The sequence below is a fragment of the Impatiens glandulifera genome, chromosome 1 (assembly GCF_907164915.1).
Source record: "Impatiens glandulifera chromosome 1, dImpGla2.1, whole genome shotgun sequence".
In the NCBI taxonomy this organism is placed as follows: domain Eukaryota; kingdom Viridiplantae; phylum Streptophyta; class Magnoliopsida; order Ericales; family Balsaminaceae; genus Impatiens; species Impatiens glandulifera.
The window spans coordinates 156561014-156578908 of NC_061862.1; the positions used below are offsets into that span (position 1 = coordinate 156561014).

The window sequence follows — 17895 nt, forward strand, 5'->3', positions numbered from 1 at the left end:
GCTTGTTGACATTGATAATAGAGATGATACAATCAAGAATGGTGACGAAAAGATAGAGAAGAAAGAAATTCGCAAAAGTAGCGAAAAAGATCAAGATCAAGATGAGGAGAAGAAGAGTAAGTGGTGACTCTGAAATGGAAGAAGGAGATATACGAGATTCAAATGTTGATGACATATTTGTTTTGAGGGATAATGAAACTATTAGCAAGAATACTGACGAAGAAGATCAAGATGAGATTCTTCTTACTACTCCTGAAATAAAGAAAATCTTTCTAGATTGCTTGCAAGACTGATAGAGAACTTTCTGGAGGAGGTTTTCGAATGGCTGAAGAAGAAGAAAGAACAATGATCGAGTTACACAAAATGGAAGAAGAGAGAGATGAGGCAAAGGGAGAGGAAGACGAACAATACGCCTGGAACCGCTAAACAATACCCTGAGTTCTCAAGAAGATTGTACAGAAATGTGAAACAAATCATCCTTGAATTTGATCAAGATATTGAAGACACACATCTTGATATCCTTAGAAGCAAATACTCAAATTTTCTTGGAATTCCGGAGCTTATAAATTTGAATGTCTGTCAAAAGATATCTGACAAGGGAATCCAAGTTATCACAGCTGCATGTTCAAATTTGAAAGTATTTTCCATCTACTTGAGTTTGAGGGTTACCGATCAATCCATAAAGCTTTTGGTGAAGAGTTGCAAACGCATAGTTGATATGAACTTGAGTGGATGCAATAACATAACGGACAAAGGCATAAAAATTATTGCTGACAACTATAGTAATTTGAATCATTTGAATCTCACTTGATGCATAAAGCTAACAGATGATGGCTTACAGTACATATTGCTAAATTGTTGTTCTCTATGCAGCTTGAATCTCTATGCACTTTCGCGCTTTAATGATGATTCTTATAAAGTTCTATCTTCATTAACCCAACTTTTATTCTTGGATCTATGTAGTGCTCAGATTCTAACTGATGAGGGACTCCTTTGTATTGACAAGTACAGGAATGTGTCTCTCAATTTAACATGGTCAGTGCATATCACTGATGAAGGAGAATCGGGTGGGTGGATAATGAGATAATGGAGTTGATGGTTTCTCTTGTGCGATTGGGTTAAGAAGCTGATCGAAGGGAAGAAGAAAATAGTATAATTGAAGTTACGAATGCGATTCCTTTGTTATCGAAAAAAAAAGTGGTTTATCGACAAAATTCGTCAAAACCAAAAAGAATGATAAATGGGCTTTCTTTGAACAAAAAAAAAACAAAATCTGCAAAGGTTGAAAGCGGGTGGCTAATGAAAAAAAAAATACAATTCATGATGATTGTTGTGGATTGGACTAACGGAGATTGAGGTATCTATATTGGATTGTTCGAAAAAAATAGAGCTTGCTGAATTGGGCTTGCTCGATTGTCTATGTTGGGTAGCTGAAAAAAAATAAAGTTTTCTGAATTAAGTTTGCTCGGCTGTCTATGTTGGGTAGCTGAAAAAAAAATGGAGTTTTCTGAATTAGGTTCGCTCGACTGTCTAAATTGGATAGTTAAAAATAAAATGAAGCTTGCTGAAGACGATGACTGCATGATCGTAATTTGATGTTTCATCGACTTGTTTTATCAAGGTGAAACTTTGTTTCTACTACGTTTATCTTTGAGGGGAGGATGTAAAAATAATAACTAACGGTTTATTAAACCGTTAATTAGTTAGTAACTAATTAGTTAGTATTGAATTCATATATAATGGGAGACATGTAATGTTTGAATAACAACTTTCAATAATACAATTTCTTGTTCACTTTTCTTCAAAATTTTAACAATGCTGAGTATCACCGAGAGATATTGGAAAACTTGAGGGCTTCTTTTGAAAATTAGTCCTCCAAGAAGCTGTGCATATTATGTAAGTTTGTATAATGTGGTGGTGGTGCCTGTTTTCTAATTAATGATATAGTCATGCTTTTGCTTGCTGTGTCTATTTCAGGTTATTATGTTAGATACAGTCGATGCAGAATTGCAGGTTGTCGAAGTCAATTTCTCTTCAGGAGGAGGATGCAACTTAAAGTTGTTCTCACTCCTGATAAAGGTCAAGAGACGTCTCCTTCTTCCCTGGATTGGCAAAACTTGAAGAGGAACATTGTTCTGGATTGGCAAAAGGTTAATCAGCATTGGTTGTGTTTTTACAGGCAATGAAGAAGGGAGAGGAGACACCATCTTTGTTTACAGGCATGCAGTGAAAAATCTACTTCTGTTTGACTAGAGGTAGTTTCTCTATCCCTTGATCATATCCATGTCTAGCAATATTAGTTTTTTTTTTTGTTTACAGGCAGTGAAAAATCTACTTCTGGTCATTTTATACATGTATTTGTTGACCACCTACAAATTGAATGGTGTGGGTACTCGGTTAGCTACAACTTTTTCTTGCTCACTGCTCCTTCTATTCCAGTGTATTCCTTTAACCCTTTTTGTTTCTCATTAAATTTTAATGTCGACACAGTTTGTAGTTTCTCATTAAACTTCAACATTGACGCAGTTTGCAGATTTATGAACTTGAGATAAGAATTTGTTATCAAACCTAATAATAATAATCGAGATAATTATTAAAATTTGTGTACATATATTTTTTTTTCTTATTGAATAGTTAATAGCATATAACTTGTTTGATTATGAGTTAGAATTGCTTTTGATTGACTAATGGCTACAACTTTTGATTATGAGTTAGAATTGCTTTTGATTGACTAATAGCTACAACTTTTGCTCATTATTTTTCTTTTATTTCAGTGGATTCTTCTAACCCTTTTTATTTCTTTCGTTTCTCATTAAACTTCAAACATTGGTGTAGTATGTAGGTTTGTGAACTTGAAAAATGAATCTTGTTATCAAACCTAATAATCGAGGATAGTTATTAAACTTTTTTTACATATTTTTTTTTTGCTAATTGACATATAAGAGACTTTTAATTGATATTTTAGAATTAAAGAATTCAGATGTTAAATTCAACATTTATCCTAAATAGCTCCTATATTTTACCCTTCAATATCATAGGATAAAGTGATTAAGGAGATATTACTATGCTATTTATGTGTTATTGTGGTGTTCAATTCTAGTTTCTTTAGATTTCCAATCATAACGTTGGATGTTTCAATTTTTATTGCTTGAAACGCAATCGATCTTTTCATTTACTAGTGGTTTAACATCATCTCAAGTCATTAGTACATGGGGTGAAGAACAAGAATGACTTTATCTCGCTATCATACACATGCATAGGATGTACATGCATAGGATGTTCGTGAAATGAGATAAACTAATTTCAACTTTTCTTTCAATCTTCATGCTATTGGTATAAGAATTGGTCAAGAAATTTCTATAATCTTCTTAAAGGCTCGTGATTAGTGATCTTTCTCAAACTCAAATATTTCAAAAAAATTGAGAATGTAGAGGTGAATGTCCTTACAGCATATCTTTATGTATAAAACAAATTTTCTTCCGGGCTTAACCCATGATGAGATCTAAAAGAGGCGTCCATTTTATAATAATAATATTAAATAATTAATTCAGTTTTTATTTTATTTTTTTTATAAAAAATTTAAATAGCTTAATTTTTTTACAACTTTTAAATTTTTTAATAAAATTAAATTTAATTTTATAAAGTTTGAATCATAAACATATCAACTTTTATATATTATTAAATATTCATCATTTTATACCAATATAATTTATATTTTATAAATGATGTAATTGTAGAAGAAACATCGTTTTATTTGCTGCAACTAAATTTGCGTGAATTAATTTTGACTTTAAACATAATTAAACAACACAAATCTAACAAATAATATCAGATAGAATATATATATATATAAACAAACAACATATCCATAAACAAACAACTCACTCTTGTTTAAAATCAAATATACCAATAATAAACAAACAACATAAATCTAAATATTTAACAAAGTTTCAATCTTAAATATTTCAATTTTTATATATTATTAAATATTTATAATTTTATATTAATATAATTTATAATAATAAATAATAAAAGTAATAATAAATAATAATAATAATAAATTATAATAATAATAAATTATAATAATTATTATAATAATAATTATAATTATAATTATAATTATAATTATAAATAATAATAATAATTATAAATATAAATAATAATAATAATAAATAATAATAATAATAAGTTATAATAATAATAAATTATAATAATAATAGTACTAAATTATAATACTAATAATAAATAATAATAATAATAATAAATTATAATAATAATAATACTAAATTATAAAAATAATAATAAATAATTATAATAATAAATTATAATAATAAATTATAATAATAATAAATAATAATAATAATTATAATTATAAATATAAATAATAATAAGAAGAAATTATAATAATAATAATAATAAATAATAATAATTATAAATATAAATATAAATTATAATAATAATAAGTTATAATAATAATAAATTATAATAATAATATTACTAAATTATAATAATAATAATAAATTATAATAATAATAATAAATTATAATAATAATAATACTAAATTATAATAATAATAAATAATAATTATAATAATAAATTAATAATAATAATAAATAATAATAATAATAATAAATTATAATAATAATAAATAATAATAATAATAAGTTATCATTATAATAATAAAAAAATAATAAATTATATTAATAATATTAATAAAATTAATAATAATAAATAAATAATTTATTTATTTTTTTTAAATTTTTATTTTTTAATATGAATTCTGTTGATTATTATATATTGGTTTATCAGTTTATAAAAATTATTTTCCCTTAAATTTTTAAAAATAATAATTAAAAATAATAATAATAATAAAGTATAATAATAATAATAATACAATATAATAATAAATAATAATAATAATAAATAATAATACATTATAATAATAATAATAAGTTGATAAATACATAATATTAATAAATAATATATAATAATTATAATAATAATAAATTCTAATAATAATAAATAATAATAATACATTATAATAACAATAATAATACATTATAATAATAAATTATAATAAATAATATTAATACATTATAATTATAATAATTTCTTTTAAAATTTTATTTCTTTTAGTATGAATTTTGTTAATTATTATATATTGGTTTATCTGTTTATAAAAATTATTTTCTCTTAAATTTTTTAAAATACTTATTATAAATAATAATAATAAAATATAATAATAAATAATAATCCATTATAATAATAAATTATAATAATAATAAATAATAATAGTAATAATATATTATAATAATAATATTAATAAATAATAATACATTATAATAATAAATTATAATAAATAATAGTATATTATAATAATAATAATAAATTTATAAATACATAATATTAATAAATAATATATAATAATTATAAGAATAATAAATAATAATAATAAATTATAATAATAATCATAAATAATAATAAAAATAAATAATAAATAAATAAATAAATAATAATAATAAATAATAATATATATATAATAATTATAATAATAATATATAATAATAATAATAATAGATTATATTAATAAAATTAATAATAATAAATTATAATAATAATAATATCTAATAATTATAATAATAATAAATAATAATAATAATAAATAATAAATAATAATAACAATAAATAATAATTAATTTAGTTTTTCAAAATCAGAAAATTCAATTTTAATTTTTTATAACTTTGAAAAATTTTAATTTTTTTTATAAAGTTTGAATTATAAATATATCAATTTTTCTATTTTATTAAATATTTATCATTTTATACCAATATAATTTATATTTGTATAACGTCAATTATAGTCACTAATTAATAATAATAATAATAATAAATATTTTATTTGGTTTTTCAAACTTACAAAAAATTCAATTTATTTTTTTTATAAATTTATAAATTTTGATTTTTTTTATAAAGTTTGAATCTTAAATATTTCAATTTTTATATATTATTAAATATTTATAATTTTATACTAATATAATTTATAATAATAATAATATTGATAAAAAAATAATAATAAATAATTAATTTAGTTTTTTAAATCTTGAAGAAGGTTGTTCCCATTAATAATAATAATAAATTATAATAATAATGATAATAAATATTTAATTTGATTTTTCAAATTCTTTACATTTACAGAAAATTCAATTTTTATTTTGAATTTTTTATTTATAAATTTTGAATTTTAAATATTTCACTTTTTATATATTATTAAATATTTATAATTTTATACCAATATAATTTATAATAATAATAATAATAATTAATTTAGATGATATATATATATATTTATTTATTTATTTATTGAAGTTGATAATAACTTTTCAAATGGAGTCATTACATTTATAAATTTATTTCTCACTCATATTTATCTTTCACTCTAACATCATTTTAATTTTTCTCTTATAACTCTTAATTTTTATTTTTTTAATAACAAAATATCTTCTCTCTACTCACTTTTCATTTTCTATTTTCAAATTACTAATCTTAATTTGGTTAAACTCTAATATGTAATAATTAATAAAAGCAAATTAATATTTTTATTTATTTAGTATATTTAGAAAATATTAAATATAAATTAATATTTTAATCGAGTACCCGTCGGGATTAGGTACCCGATGAATCGGAGATGAGATACAAATAGAGATACAGGTCGAATTCAGAGTCAATGTATTAAAATGAAAATTGGATTTAAAAATGAGTACTTCACTACCACCACCGACAAATTGTATATCAGATATTATTAGATGAATTTGACATTTTTTTAGATATTCGATCCTATTATATACAAACTCACATTCAACTTTTTCTGAATTTTTTTTAAAATAATGATCTAAACGAAATTAAATACCAACAAATAAACAATACCTAAAACAACAATGGAAAATTTTCAATAAGTGCTGGTCTACTTAGAATATATATAACTTAAGTGCTATTCATTCTTTATTTCTTTTTCGAAACTAATAGAAATACCAAGTGTATAAAGTTAAAACATTATTATTTCTTAAAAAATCAAGCTCTCAAAACAGGTTTGTTTTGGTGAGTAACAGTTTAGTCTATCCGCATGCGCATCTGACTTGGTTCTCCTGTTGGTTACTAATTTATTCTTTCGAATCGATTCGGTAAAATGAGAAGGATCGTTTTTTCAGTTCATACTACAAAACAAATCATTTCCCTTTAAAGAAAACAAAAAATTTGAATTTATTAAGTTATATGTTGAATAAATGCTTAAATATTTTTCATCTTGAACATTAATATGTAACTTATGTTTGCATTTTCTCTAAATTGGAAAACTTAAAGTCATAGGATGAACCGAGTACCGGTCTAAGGTCGTGTCGAAGACGAAGACTTTAAGTAGAGAAAATGTCACGGTCAGTAAAATGGGGTGACTAAAACCCAAAGACACGAGACTTTCATGTATATCTCCTAAAATGTTCTAGATGTTACTAGGTTTCAAACTCTACCTCCCCTATGCAAAATAGTTTATGCAAGAAAACAGGTGTCAGCTTAATTTTAATACCAAAACAGTAATAGTATAAAGTCAATAAAGTTAAACTATTGTTAATACATTATACATAATATATGAATATCATTCAATGCAAAATAAACCAATGTTAAGTAATAAATAAAAAAAATTCATACATTTTACAATGAAAATTTTGAAAGGAAAATATTTTAAATTTTTAAAAATACTTTGCAGAAATATCTTTAAACTAATTGATACATTTCAACTCAATTAATTTTACCTCTAAAATTCACATACTATTAGTGAAATAAAAAATGTAAAAACTATGTTATAGGTATAAAGCAACTCAGCACAAACAAGTGTAATTTAATTTAGTCCAAAAATATTAATTTAAAACACAAGAGACTACTTTGTAATTTAAAATAAGTATAAATATTTGTTATAATTAAATTTATATTAATTAGAAAAAATAAAATAAATACAAAACATAACTCAATATAATTGAAAAGGAGAAATACTATTCATAATAATATAACTAAAAGAAAACTCAAAGTTCTCATTTTAAATAAAAAAATACTTAATATAAGGAAAAATGATACTTGTTTATACAATAATATTAAACTGGTATGTATGCATTTGAAAACTTATAGCATTTTCAAACCATTTATTAAAAAAAAATTAACAACACACATTTTCATGTATTGTCCATTAACAAAATGTTTTTAATTTAGATTTTATTAATTGGATCTAGAAAAATCTATTGTTAACCTCAATTTGAAAACTCCAAATTTGTTTATTTGGTAGCATTTTCAATTTTTTAGATTTGAAAAGGTAAAACAATATTTTTAATGGATCACTTATTGTTCTTATCTAATCTCTTTTCTCTTATAACTTATTTTGCAAAAAGAAGATAAGTTAATTATGTTTACAAAACATTATTTGTGAATTCATCTATTCATCTACTAGATCTTGGGAAAGCAACAAAGCGTTAGAATGAGTTTTTTTTTATTTTAAATAAGTTGCCATAATTTTTTTTATCAAGCTCCCTTATTCACTTTTTGAAATTTAATTCACTTATCTTTCAATATTCTTAAATGAAAAAAATATTGTACTAATTATTCAAAGATCAATTTGTGTATAAAATGTTCTCTAAAATTAGAAGAAAGTAAGACTAATTTTCACATGTGAAATTATCAATGATGCAGTTGAAATATTATTATTTTTTAAAGAAGTTTCATTACCAAGTACTACATTTTTATCAGATTAAAGCTATCAAAATGGCCTACCAAAATGGCCATTATGTGATATACTTGAACCTCAGAAAAGGTCATGAGATTATGAGCCAAATATTTTGCCACAACCAACTTCAAATTCATCAAAAAAAAAATATCTATCCTATCTAAAATTTCCAATTTATTTTCATCTCAGATGTTGTTCATTTGCAATAATATTTAATTGTTGTGCATTTGAAAAATTCTCTTAGAGCATTTTCAAATATTTTATTTGAAAAAATATTATCACACATTTTCATGTATTGTCCATGAATAAAAGAATTATAATTTTAGTTTTATTAATTGGATCTAAACAAATATACTACAATGGGAAACTGAAGTTTGGTAATTTATTTGGTCAGAAATTCAAATTTTTAGATATGATAAGTTGAAAATATTTTTTTAAATTAATTGTGTACCAAATTACTAATTAAGGCATGACGATAGAAAAATGAGTTATCCCAATAAAATTTTTGAAATGAAAGTTGTATTTAAAATATTAAAGGTTAAATATTGAAACCACTAAGAACACTTTAAATTGAAATGTGATCATAATAATATCGTGTTAACTTAAAAAAATAAAAGAGACTAACTTCATTATATCATTGTTATTGGGTGATTTAAAACTTAAATCACACTTTAACTTTAATTATTTTGTTTTAAAATAAATAAATAATAATTATATTTAAATTTGAGAACGGTCCTAAAATATATCTAATCACACTAGTTAACGATTAAATAATATATTTGTAATAAAAAATGTAGTCATAATATTAATGTTAAGAAAATTAAAAAATATATTTTTGTATGAAATGGTTAAAATAAAAATAAATACGAAGTCATTCTGAAAATGAATAAAACATTCATATTAATAATTTTGTTAAAAGTTTTTCTTTGGCCTGAATTAATAAGAGAAGTATACTTTAAATTAAAAAGAGATAAAAATGTTGTCCCACATTGGACAGGAAAACAAGTTGAAGGAAGATATGAAATATATAATTATTGTTCACCCCAATCCAAGAAACAATAGTAAGTTTGTTTATTTTGTTGCAATTTTAATTTTTTAGATTTGAAAATCTAAAACAATTTTTTTAATGGATCAATTGTGGTTCTTATTGAATATCTCTTCTCTTATAACTCATTTTTGTAAAAAGAAGATAACTACTTAAATAGGAAATCACGGCATATGTGTTGTTAAATAAGATAGTGAAACAACCCCTAAACTGTAACCTAATGTTCATGGACTCTCTTAAATTTTCCTTTCAAAGGCTTGAAAGTTTGAAAAATTAGGAAAATATTTGTACATAAACCTCTTAGTTGAAGATAACTTATGTGTATCTTAATATTGGATTCCCTTTTGATAATTATATGTAATCTCCTCATTTCATTATCTCAAACATCTCAAGATTCCCAAAGAGACAATACATGCATTAATTCTATACTATTAACACTTCCTCACTTTAGTAATCATGATACAACATCATACCTTGATACAACATACCTAGACAGTCAGAATTATTCAAGAATCGGGATCATACATTGCTAGTAGCGAAATCGTGATTAGTTGCTTCCCAGATCGTGGTGCCATCACAAGTACACAGCTTTTTGTAGTTATCATCCACACCCGCACTTCTCGCTACAACTGCTGCAGAAAGGCCTGTATCCGACTTGTCTTCTATGTTAAAATCTTGAAGAAAAAGAATGTAAACTGAAATTGTATTATTCAAAGTTATTTTCAAACAATTACATATCTATATATCTATATATCTATCTATATATATATATTAATTACTAACTAATTAACGGTTTAATAAACAACTAATTAATTACTAACTAATTAATTACTAACTAATTAACAATTTAATAAACCGTTAGTTAATATTTTTACATCCTCCCCTCAAGGAGAAACGTAGTAGAAACAAAATTTCACCTTGACAAAATAAGTCGATGAAACATCAAGCTATGATCATGCAGCCATCGTCTTCAGCAAGCTTCATTTTTTAGCTATCCAATTTAGAGAGCCGAGCAAACCCAATTCAGAAAACTCCATTTTTTTTCAGCTACCCAACATAGACAGCCGATCAAACCCAATTCAGGAAGCTCCATTTTTTTCCAGCTACCCAACATAGACAGCCGAGCAAACCCAATTCAGCAAGCTCTATTTTTTTCGAACTACCCAATATAGATAACTCAATCTTCGTTAGTCCAATCCACAACAACCAGTATGAATTATCTTTTCTTTATTAGCCACCAGCTTTCAACTTTTGCAGCTTTCGTTTTTGTTTTATAAAAAAGCCAATTTAGCATTTCTTTTGGTATTGACGAATCGTATCGACAAATCTCCTTTATTTCGACGATTATAAGAGAATCATCCTCAACAGTTTCAACTTTATTTCCATCGTCGGTCTATAATATTGAATTTCCAAAATCTGAATTCATTGCAGGGATGTTGCATCTACTAGATCATGGACCAGCCCCTTGGCAACTAGAACACGTCATTGAATCACCTGATTTTAATCCTTTTTCTTTGCACTTAAAACAGAGAATTGAAACCCCTTTTTCTCCATCATCATAGGCAGATATGGTGTCAACCCGGCCTTAGGTCCACTGTATTCATCTTTAATTTTATTTTACACTGCATCATCATCTTCTTCCTCCTCTAATTTCTTCTTCTTATTATTCTTCTTCTGGATGATTTTGAACCATAGTTGCTGTTTGGATGGATACCATATCATTAACTGCCTGCATTATTTGACCATGGAATTCCAGAAACTTATCGAAACATGCGGCCGGTGATTCCACTTTAGCCGATTTACTTAAATTGGAAAACAATTTTAGCGATCGAACTAAATTTTCGGTGGCGGAGGCGTCTCTTAGGGCTTGAAGTGCAGCTCTTTGAGCTGTTTCTCTTTGTTGCACACCTTCCTTCCCGAGAATACTCAGTTTTTAGGTAAATTCATGTTACAACTACTGATATCTTGAGGAATTGATGGAGACAATGGTTCAATTACCGATCTTGATTTCATTGGAGAAGAGCTAGAGACTTTCTTTTTTTGTTGTTGTTGTTGTTGGGTTGAATGTGTTTCTGGGTATTCTCGATTCGCGTTCGTTAACGCTCCTATTTCTTGGAAATTTCAATATAGACGGCGTGATGCAGCTTTTTCTTACCAAACCAGGACTTTCCACAATTTTTGACAAAATTCCACCGCCTACAGACGATCTAGATGCAGTCAAGCTTCCTTCTTTGCGTCCTCTCAACAATGGAGACATCGAAAATATACTATTCTTCACCGGTGTACTCTGATCAAAATCAAGAGGAACTGGTTTCATCACCAATGGAGACGAAATTGAACAAGAATGTTCCCATGAACTTCTTTTCGAACCTGATGGTTTCTTTAAATGACTCCTAATCTTCGTTTCACCTTTTTTCTCTCAAACCCATTAATGATTTAGGAGTCCCTATAAAAGGGTGTCTTCCCGGAATTGGTTTTGCACCTTTCACAACTGGAACAGGGGAACCAGGATCTAGTTGATCAACGTAAATGAACTGACCCAGTTGAATCTTATTGCTAAGAACTAGTTCATCTTGTTCAAACGGAAGACTAACATAGATCGAATGGGATGAATCCGATACCTTGACGTAAAACCCATGTTTTGGCCAAAGATTCTTTTCGTCAAGATCGGCCGGTACGATATCCGTCACCTGTAAAAGCGAGCTCCGGTGTTCGCTCGTCGGTTTTAAGCCGGAATTCAACCCGTTAAGGAGTTTCATTATCACACCAGCTGTTAATGTAGCCATCGAAGCAAAATTATTAGAGAAGATAATATGATCGGAGCAATTTGTTTGAGAATTGAGGATAAAGAATCAAAGCCTGCAACTAATGCTAATCGATGTCTTTCATCTTCCTCGAGGTACTTCGATAGCATCCGATTACAGATTCTTAAACTGCTAGGAAGCATCCAAAGCAATCCGACGGACGGTGGGGATTAAGGTCTTTGAATGGAAAGGGGGTGGGTCTTTATGCCTCTAGATTCTAAACTAGGGAGGGTTATGCATCTTAGTTGCTTATAAGAAAGTATGGCATCAGTCGAATCTTAGCATCACTCATATCCACTTTTCAGTGAAACCGTACTGAAGCCTAATACGTCGGATACAATTATTTGGCGTGGCGATCCGAGACGCTTCAAGTCAACTACCTGATAGTTGCGCCTCTTGCTCTTTATCCCAGCATCTTCACTTATAGTATAGGCGATACTCTATTGCTTAGCTTAGTCTGCCGCTTTATTTTTCGTTGGTGCTACGGGTTTTCGAGTTTCCTTCGAATCTGTGCCAGTTCTTTCTTATAATAAATTATATATCTAAAACCGCTCCGTGGGATTCGCAACGGTCATTGTTCTTTCTTCTTATTCAACCATTCCAAAGCGCACACCAATAATGTCTTTCTTCTTGAGATAAATAGACAAGAACCAACTGAAATTTTCTAACAGAGTGATTTCACTTTCTTGTCCTTCAAATAAAACAGAAACAAAGTAGTCTTTTCTTCGATATTAATAGAATATAGAATAAAACCCTCCGGCAATGGCTCTTTCGGTCACGACAGAGGTTGCAGAAAACTCTCCAAGATCTTTAACCTTTAACCTTGAAGCTCTGATACCATGTTAAAATCTTGAAAAAAAATGAGTGTAAACTGAAATTGTATTATTCAAAGTTGTTTTCAAACAATTATATATCTCCCTATATATATATATATATATAAGAGTTCAATACTAACTAATTAACCAAACTAACTAATTAACGGTTTAATAAATTTTTAGTTAATATTTTTACAGCATACACTACTATTGAACGGTCAATTAGGTCAGAAACTCTAAGATTTTCTTTCACACCGAAAAATAAAGAAGATTGTATTTGTTTCAATATTGCAGCAAAAGTAATGACATATAAAGACCTCTTTTGCATCAAGATTAGGATTGAACACTTTCCTAGTGCTTTTCGGGCCTTTTGCCAAATCACAATACTCGTTTATGGACCAAGCATGTTTACCAGGTGAAAAGTCACTGAAGTTGGCCTCAACTCTTGCCAATTCCATGCTAACTCGAGCCAAACGAACTACACCAAAGATATTGGGACCTTTGAATTCCGAAACAGCAGCAGAAACCAGGAACTCTGCATTGGATTTCAACACATTTATAATTCTAGACATGTAAAAGATTAACATATGTACTCATGTCATGGCCGATTATTTGAGAATTAAGGGCAAGACTTTCTTTTCAAATCTATATAAGTGTACATTTGAAGTTTGCATTTATGAAATTTGGAAGTGAAGTAATAGAAAAATATTTGAGAGCAAGAATAGAAGATACTATCTAACCTTTCAACACAAACCAATCACCAATAGCCAAAAGTTATTCATTCATTAAGTATAATTGGAGCTCATTTAAAAATATAGGATTTTGTCCCAAATTTTTTGGACTTGTCTCAATCTCATTGTGAAATTATCAATGTTGTAGTTGTAACATTGTCCCTTTTCTAAGAGGTTTCATTACCAAACACAATTTTATCAGATTAATGCTAACAAAATGGCCCAATGTGATATATTTGAAGCCTTGGAAGAGATCATTAGATTATGAGCTAAGTATTTTGCCACATCTAACTTCAGAATCATCAAACAAATATCATATCCTACCTAAAAATTTAAATTTATTTTCATCTGAGATCATTTAGAAAAGAAAAACAAAAATAGGTCTTAAAGAACATCCAATTCTTGCTGAAACATTCAAATTCCGAGGGATAATAAACAACCTACACTTAATCCCTTAAAGATAACATCCAATTCTTGCTGCAAAAACACTTAGTTGACTACAAATAATCTAGAAATTCATAACCAAAACAAAACCATCAACAATATGTCTTCAACATGTTTACCTATACTTAGTCAGAAGACGAATGGTGAGAGGCTGTTTGTTCATCTCCCTCTGATTCCGTATCTTGATTCTTCTGCTAGATCTGCGTCCGTCGATTCTTCTTTTTCGTTGGACATGTTTATCAAACAGCCAAGGGCGAATCTAGGAATTTTTTTTACCCTGGACGGTAAATATTATAAGGAATTTTTTTCCTATGAACTATAAAATTATATATATTACACTGTTACAGATAATAAGTCAACATATTAATTGAATTCGAACCGTTTTACGAACACATTTACTAAAATAAAATAAATATACGAAATTTAAAAAGTGATAAGATTCACTCGATTTAAAAACAAATTTATACATTTAAAATTATATAGTTAAAGAAAAATTATAGTAAAAAATTAAATTAATTAAGTTTTATATAAGTGAAAACTATTATATAAATAAAAAATATATTAAATTATAATTTAGTGAATTTCAATCTAATTTGATGAGAATATAAAAACAAAACAAAACATGAAAATAAAAAAGAAAAAATACAAAATTGTTATAAAAAATATATTATTAAGTGAGTAGACACTCGAGATGACGATTATATAATATTAATATCTATAAACCGTTTAAAAAAAACAAATGATATATCCCAAATCAATATAATTGTATTAATTTGTTTTTGAATATTAATTTATATTTTTTATAATTTTTTGAAATAATTTAAAATTAAAAAATATAAAAAATTATTTATATTTATATAACCCTAAACCCTAATATAAAAACAAAACAAAACATGAAAATAAGAAAGAAAAAAATACAAAATTAATGTAAAAAATATATTATAGTGAGTAGACACTACACGAGATGACGATTATATATTAATATCTATAAACCGTTTTAAAAGAATAAATAATATATCTCAAATCAATTTAATATACCGTTTAAAAGAATCAATATAATTGTATTAATTTAAAATTAAGAAATATAAAAACTATTTTATCTTATTTTAATAAAATACACAATTTACCTACAACACCATCTGAAAAAATACTTATTTGCTTAAAATATATACATACATATATATAATTTTAGAAACTTACCCTGGGCTGCAACCCTACCCCGCCCGCTGCATAGCTCCGCCATTACAAACAGCATTACCGCTCTATCTCCAGATTACTGCAAAACATGTTTGCACATAATCGTCGTAGTAATATGCTTCACAGTAATCTGATACGGAATCTACGAACGATTATGTGTAGCCATGTTTTGTAGTAATATGAAGATTGAGAGGCGAAATGCAACCCTACCCCGCCCGCTGCATAGCTCCGCAATTGCAAACAGCGTTACCGCTCTATCTCCAGATTACTGCAAAACATGTTTGCACATAATCGTTGTAGTAATATGCTTCACAGTAATCTGATACGGAATCTACAAACGATTATGTGTAGCCATGTTTCGTAGTAATATGGAGATTGAGAGGCGAAACGAGATTAGAGCGTTCCAAAGATGTGTATATGCTCCAAACCCTTGACTTTTGGAATAATGGTGTCGATTGGTATTTGATACATTGCGGGTCTGTAACGTTGGTGAATTAGGTTCAAATGCCTCCCCTATATCTTTTAGAGGCTCTCGGGCCACTCAACTCTTCCAGCGCAAAGTAGTGGTGGTTGGTTCTGAAAAGTCGAATGCCCGGGTCGAAGGTACAGAATAATAAATAGATAGTAAGCGTGTCTTTGCTCTTTATTTACCATACACATTGAGAGAGACAGATTTGTAGACAGACATTGGGGGAAATGTGATGAAATGACCTAATAATGTCTTGATTTGGGAAAATGATCGGCGTCATAAACTTTGCATAAATGATCATTCAGACAAAAATATCCATTCGCGTCACGCGATGTGATGATCTGATAATGTTTGTAAAAATGGTCATGTGTGACGCGATAATATTTACAAAAATTATCTCGTATCACGCGATCATTTTTGCAAACATTATCAGGTCATCCCTTCGCGTTACGCGACGCTTGATAATGTTTGCAAAAATGACCTTGCGTGACGTGATAATGTTTACAAAAAATATCTCGCGTCACACGATCATTTTTGCAAACATTATCAGGTCATCCCTTCGCCTTACGCGACGCAGCGTCGACGAGGTATTTTTGTCATAACACAAGAGAAATGATCATTTTCGCAAGTTTTATTAGGCACAGATCATTTCCCAAAATAAAGGCTTTATTAGGGTCATTTCATCAAATTTCCCGATATTAGGGCTGTAATTTTTTTTGACCCCATCCGAATATACAAACAAAAAAAAATATTTGAGTCATGTATTCTTAACTTGATTATAAACATGTCAAAATCAGGTCGACCTGAAATGACCCAAAATAGACCTTCCAAATTAAAATTTTATTTTTTGGGTTTTGTGTTTGCCCCTTTCCTACTCATTCGCTTTTTTACTCACAAATTTTAAGTTTTCTAAAGGTTCAACTTGACTCTTTCCTCGTTTTTGCTCCAATTTTTAGCCCTGTCAAAAAAGTTAGAAGCTTTCTTTTCCTTTTCAGAATTGGGTCCTCGTTTCATGACTCCTCTCTCTTACTTTTTTGGTTTATTGTGATATAACTTCATTATTCTTTTGCGTCGATATTATTTTTATCTGAAATAAAGATATGTAATATTAATTACATCAGGTTAAATCAAATTGGGTTCAAGTTTAGTTAAGTCAATTGGTTCAGGTTTGTGTCGATTACAAATAAATAAATCAGGTTCAAATTAAAGATTTTGACACAAATTATTAAAATGTCATAAACGTTTATGTTAGTATCACTCAACTCGTTGACCTGCCAATTCGAACTGAATTGTCACCTCTAACATAAATAAATATAATAAATTATGGATAATTACAAACGGATTGCGTCAAATTTTTAGATAAATTTAAATATGATCGTACTAAGTCTTATACTCAATCCCAGACCATATATCCGGCGGACCGAATATATCACATATTAGGTTAATTTCACAACTATTTTGATATTCAACTCTATATTTTCAATAATACATATTCAGTATTTTTTAATTAATTTTAAAACAACTAAATAAACAAATTTAATTAAAAATATTAATATAATAATAATTCCAAATAAAATTTATTAACTCATTAAGTTAGTTTAGATGATAATAAAAAAATTTAAAAGACTA

The 17895-nt window shown here is 26.9% G+C and overlaps 2 pseudogenes; one reads left to right on the forward strand and one right to left on the reverse strand.

Moving 5' to 3' along the window:
- Positions 1–353: 353 nt before the first annotated feature.
- On the forward strand, positions 354–2472 carry LOC124912501 (annotated as a pseudogene).
- Positions 2473–10229: 7757 nt separating this feature from the next.
- Positions 10230–13997, reverse strand: LOC124912519 (annotated as a pseudogene).
- Between the last annotated feature and the right edge of the window lie 3898 nt (positions 13998–17895).